The 6,308-nt window shown below is 46.6% G+C and overlaps 1 pseudogene; it reads left to right on the top strand.

The window, feature by feature from the left end:
• The first annotated feature begins 4,797 nt into the window (after positions 1–4,797).
• On the top strand, positions 4,798–4,898 carry LOC133253521 (U6 spliceosomal RNA; annotated as a pseudogene).
• Positions 4,899–6,308: the final 1,410 nt, after the last annotated feature.

Raw genomic sequence — 6,308 nt, 5'->3', positions numbered from 1 at the left:
ATTCCTGCAGGACTCACACAATGGTGTGATTATTCACATGTTTTCTTCCTCAAAGTACCTAAGAGCTTTAGGGGGTCAGGGATGGAGTCTTACACATCTCTGTGATCCCCTCAAACCTAAGCCCAGTATGGATTCCAGCACATCCCCCCAAAATGCTGGATTCCAAGCCTTCTTGCTGCTTCTATAGCTTCTGTCTTTCCCCTTCTGTAACATAATGAGTTTTTCTTGTGGTCTTGCTATAAGTAATTCAATCCTCAAATAAGCATATGAGCTTTTGTTGTCAAAGCTCGAACATCCGGCACTGTGTAATGGCCGTCGGGTGTTTTCTGAGAGCCCCTGAGGGTCTCCAGGGCAGGGCCCTGTCTCCTTTGCTTCAGCAGCCTCCTGCCCAGGGCCGGGCACGGAGGGGAAGCGCTAGAAGAGCATGAGGGCAGGGCAGCTGGGACAGGCCCGTTATGTGTGGCGGCCTGATGTTTTCCCCAGTGGGGCCTGGGTCCTGTGTCAGCCTCAGGGCTGACCTTCACATCTAGGACCTGCTTTGGGATCTGGCTTCTCCCAGGAGCCCAGGTTTATAAACAAAAAAACAAACGGAGCAAATAAAAACATCATCTCACTGGTGGGAGGGGGAGGGGCAGAGGCAGCAGGAGCTCAGCCCAACCCGAAGCAAGGGTGCGTGGGGTGAGGACCACTGCTTGGGTCAGGGATGCCTTCACTGGCATCCCCATCCCCACCTTCTCCTACCAACTGACCATAATGAACATCTGCCACCTCCCAGGCATCTAGGTGGCACCTCTGAATCCCCGCAGCAGGCACAGGGCAGCTGCTCAGTTTGATAAATGGAGCTGTTGAATTAGGTACCATATATCCATCACCTCATTTAACCCCCACAAATTGCCTGTGAGATCAGGTTTACCAGCCCCACTTCACATATGAAGGCTGAAGCCCAGAAAGTTAAGTAATACGCTGAGAATCAGGAGCAAAAAATACAGAAAGAATCTGGACTTGTCTCCAGGTTATTTGCCCCTCGTTTCTGAGCTTGTCATCCCAGTCCACCCCATCGAGAAGGTGTGACAACCTCAGAGCTGATGGCGAACTGCTCAATTTCCCTTCTCTCTGCCAGGGACATTTGTAAGGATGGAAGAGGAGACCATTAAGAAAGAAAGTCCGTTTGTGTTTTCTTTTTTAATTTACTGATTTGGCTGGGTTGGGTCTTCATTGCTGCACATGGGCTTTCTCTAGTTGCAACAGCTGACGGCTGCTCCCTAGTTGCGATGACCAGGTTTCTCACTGCAGTGGCTTCTCTTGCTGCAGAGCATGGGTTCTGGAGTGCAGCCTCAGGAGTTGTGGCTCATGAGCTTAGTTGCCCTGCAGCACGTGGGATCTTCCCAGACCAGGGATTGAACCGGGGTCCTCTGCATTGGCAGGTGGATTCTCAACCGCTGGACCCCCACAAGGAAATCCCAGCTTGTGTTTTCTTGTGCATTCCCTCTGTTGTTTAGCTACAACAGGAAGAGCAGTTACCTGGGAGTCAAGGAACCCCGGGTTCCTATCTGCGAGACAGCAAAAGAGACACAGATGTATAGTCTTTTGGACTCTGTGGGAGAAGGCAAGGGTGGGATGGTTTGAGAGAATAGCACTGAAACATGTATATTATCATATGTGAAATAGATCTCCAGTCCAGGTTCGATGCACGAGACAGGGCGCTCAGGGCTGGTGCACTGGGATGATCCTGAGGGGTGGGATGGGGATGGAGGTGGAGGGGGGTTCAGGATGGGGAACACATGTACACCCATGGCTGACTCATGTCAATGTATGGCAAAAACCACTACAATATTGTAAAGTAATTAACCTCCAATTAAAATAAATAAATTTTTTAAAAAAGTTCATCTATGTTATAGCAAAAAAAAAAAAAAGGAACCCGGATTCAAAGGCCCAGAATCCTTGGCCACTAACATGTTCCACATACTTGGCAAGGGGCCTCCCCACTCTGGGCTGCAGCTCCTCTGATTAGGAGTGTGTTTGAGGTGAGCCCTGACCCCAGGCAGCCCACGTGGCTGTAATTTCCTGTTCCATATTAGGTGTTCCACGTTTTAGAGAAATCTTCACCACTTTTACCTCTCTTGAACCATTCATAAACATAAAGCTTCCATCAACACCACGGGTTCCATCAACCCACAGAGCAAAACCCAGAGCAAAGGGAGGTTTAGCTAAGCAGCCTCCTGGCCCTGCCCATCCACATGAAGTTTTCTTGCCTCCCAGTAATGTTGCAGAGATGAGGAGGCTCCAAGGAGAACTGTGCTCCATTCTCCTATTCTCCTCATGTGTTTCAGGATCTGGCTCTCTCTAATATTTCATTCTCCAGACGTGATTCAGAGCAGAAGTTCCATTACATCTTGACATTTTCCACCTGGTCTGAAAGTCCTGCATGTGGGCCTACCCTGAGGCTCTCTTGCTGTTTGTTCAGTAACTAATTAGCGCTGGTAGAGAAACAAGTGTAGCCTCAAGGTTGTTGCCAAGACCAACAGCATCCAATTCTACAGGAGGTAAGCGGAGGTGGGACAGAGTCCAAAGTCTGGCTGAGGCCAACAAACCAAGGCCATGTTTTGACAGGGAGGGGAGAGACGGTGGCATGGGGGGGCCGGGGCAGGGGGGATGGGGTACCAGCACAAGACGGTATAGCTGGACCTAGAAGAGAGTTTAGACTTAAAGTCACAAGAATATCTTCTCTTCCCTTCCCTTCTGCTTGCTGACATCACGTGTCCTGGCTTAACCCCAAGTTATGACACGTCTGAAATTGAGGGGGAAGGGCTGTCACTGTGTATTAGGTCTGGAACAGTTTCATTGTCAGTCTAAAGATGTAGGACTTTAGACGTGTACCGTCTAACGTGGTAATTACTAGCCACATGAGGCTATTCAAATTAATTCAAATAAAATGAAACATTCAGTGGTAAAAGCAATATTTCAAGTGTTCAGTGGCCAAATACATCTAGTGGCTACTGTATTGGGCACTGCAGACACAGACCATTTCCATCGTCAGAGTGCGGCTCTAGATAATGAGAAGCATGGAAGGTTTGTAACCTGAGAAAGGACTTCCCAGACGGCTCAGTGGTAAAGGATCAGACTGCCAATGCAGGAGACCCGAGTTTGATCCCTGTGTCAGGAAGATGCCCTGGAGATGGAAATGACAACCCATTTCATATTCTTGCTTAGAAAATTCCATGGACAGAGGAGCCTGGCAGGCTACAGTCCGTGAAGTCGCAAAGAGTCAGACATGACTGAGCGACTAAAAACAGCAAGGTAAAAACATTTCATGCCATGCTCAGTGCACAGTAGGGTGGCTTTTCTTGCCAGTATTATTTCCTCTCCCCCCAGCAATGTTCTCTGAGAAACCTCAGTCCTGCTTCTCCTCCCTGCATCCATTTCTCATCCCTGACTCTTGGGCCTGGAGAGGGAATGGAAACGGGGAAGGTGAGCTGAGCCTGTGGTCATGTCTATTACCAGAGACCATATACTAGGAGAGCTCATTTAGTTTGTTTTTAAGCAAAAAGGAGTCTTGAAAACGGGAGTATGAGTGGCCTTCCTTGGCTGGCTGATGGAACTTGCTTGTCATCTAGAAACACCCTCATTTGTCTCACATTCAGAATCTGCCCTTTACTGAGCAGGGAGCACTTTCCAGGTATAGCCCTCCCTGGAGAGGAAGCAAAATGCCTCTTCCACTGACCCCCTTGTTTAGTCCTCTCTGTCCTTTGGTTTCTCACTTTGAAGTTGATTATCGCTCAGAATTTAGGCTTTTAAAATATCACTTGCATTTTTTGTATTTTCTCCATCTGTTGCTATAATCTTATGATATTTTGCTTCAATACACAACTCTTTCAATCATTGTCCCTCAAAAATTGATTGTCATGGTGGTGTTGTCTTCCCACTGTAACCATTTGATCCATCATCAAAAGGAGTTCTCTACCCACTCAACCCTGAATATTTAAAAGACAGACTGATGCTGAAGCTCCAGTACCTTGGCCACCTGATGCAAAGAGCCGACTCATTGGAAAAGACGCTGATCCTGGGAAAGATTGAGGGCAGGAGGAGAAGGGGGCAGCAGAAGATGGGATAGTTGGATGGCGTCACTGACTCAATGGACTTGAGTTTGAACAAACTTTGCTGCTGCTGCTGCTGCTAAGTCGCTTCAGTCGTGTCCGACTCTGTGCGACCCCATAGACAGCAGCCCACCAGGCTCCCCCATCCCTGGGATTCTCCAGGCAAGAACACTGGAGTGGGTTGCCATTTCCTTCTCCAGTGTGTGAAAGTGAAGTCGCTCAGTCGTGTCCGACTCTTAGCGACCCCATGGACTGCAGCCCACCAGGCTCCTCCGTCCATGGGATTTTCCAGGCAAGAGTACTGGAGTGGGGTGCCATTGCCTTCTCCGGAACAAACTTTGGGAGATGGTGAAAGACAGGGAAGCAAGGAGTCAGACTTGACTGAGCCACTGAACAACCTTCTCAGACCCACTGAGCTAGCGATCCATTGTATTCCTACATCATTACTATCTCTGGAGATTCTTTCTACATAGTATTCCTATTTATACTTGAAAAGAACTTTGAGATTTACCAAATAAAGAAAAGTCCCAAGAAGATAGACTTCAATCCATCTCATTAATTGTCATCCATTCACTATTCATTTGTTCATCTAAACAGCACTAGTCAGATATCTCCACTGCGCCATGCAAGGCAGTGCGAGGTTGGTGGAAATCAGACCAACTCCTGCCCTCAGGAAGCTCATAGAATGAGAGAGAAAACCCCTGTGAAAGCAGCACTTGAACTAAAATTACAATGATACAAAGAAGATTAATGTGGCCCCTGCACCAGGATGACATGTAAATTCATGAAGCATTCCATATTTTTGTAGAGCAATTATCGTCCAATTAAAAAAATAAAAATAAAATAAAATCTCTATCTGACCAAAAAAAAAAAAAAAGAGCTGTGGGGCAAAGAGCTATCCAGAATAAGTAGGGAAGAGAGCACAGAGGGAAGACAGATGAAGTCTGCTGAGGGAGGCGGAGAAAACTTCCAAGAGGTGTAGGGGTGGAAAGCTGAGACCTCTCCCTGCTCCATCTGCCATGTTAAAACTCCCCTCATCCCTGTGGTAGCTTCTCTTACACCTTATTCTTCTCTTCCTCCTCAGCCAGTTCCCCGGTGTATCTGGCATTTTGGGCCTTCTCTAAATAGCAACAATGTGATATTAACACTTTGGGCCTGCCAGGTGGCTCAGTGGTAAAGACCTGCCTGCTAATGCAGGAGTCTCTGGAGCTGTGGGTTTGATCTCTGGGTCAGGAAGGTCCCCTAGAGGAGTAAATGGCAACACACTCCAGTATTCTTGCCAGGAAAATCCTGTGGACAGAGGAGCCTGGTGGGCTGCAGTCCATAGGGTTGCAAAGAGCTGGACATGACTGAACACACACGCAAGGCAACAAGCTCCCCTAAGAATTCACCTACACTCTTTCAGCTCCTCGGTCTCTTTTTTAGTTTTCAATTTGTGGAATTAGAATATCTCGTCCATCTGCTAAAACTATTTCTTCAGTTGTTACCTAATTAAAATACCTAGGTTATATAGAACCAACAGGTGTGTGTTACAAACAGGTATAGGAAACAAAGATAATCACCATCAAATTGTCAAAAGATCATAGTTGAAATCTTGAATCCAGCTTCAACTTCATGGCCTTGGGCAAGAGATTTAACTTCTCTAAGCTTTAGTTTATTCCTCTGTAAAATAGGGACAGTCATGTCAAGTTCACTGGAAGATACCCATGAGATGATATAGAAGAGAAATTGCTCCACAAATGTTTGTCATTATGGAGATTGTTATTACACAAATACTTTGAAAAGAATCTACTATCTACTCTGAACAGTTTTTGATATCTTTAATTTGTCATGGTAGTCCTTGATATTGTAATCTCACAGAACCCTGTAAAAGGAAGCATGTCCAGTGTGTGTTGCCTGATTTCTGTTTGTGGTCATATGGACCACAGGGCTGTTTGTGTCTCACTGGTCCTCATCCAGGCTCTAGAAAGAGCCTCAGTGAGAAACAGGATGTTTTCCTTGTTAAAAGGGCAGATAGCAAATTTTGGATCATTGAATCTCCTCCTTTTTATTCGGTGCTTTCAAACTTTTTATATATCCTGTTGTGTGGTTTCTTCCCCTGTTGGTCCTGGCTAACCTAGAAGGCTAAGGATTTTTCTCATGGAGAGCAGATGAGGCTCACAGGAGATTAGTTATATGTCCCAATACTGCCCCCCAAATGGCACCAGATGAAGA

This window comes from Bos javanicus, chromosome 8 (assembly GCF_032452875.1).
Source record: "Bos javanicus breed banteng chromosome 8, ARS-OSU_banteng_1.0, whole genome shotgun sequence".
NCBI classification, from domain to species: domain Eukaryota; kingdom Metazoa; phylum Chordata; class Mammalia; order Artiodactyla; family Bovidae; genus Bos; species Bos javanicus.
The sequence above is the reverse complement of the archived record's forward strand: the minus strand, read 5'-3'. Positions and strand labels throughout refer to the sequence as shown.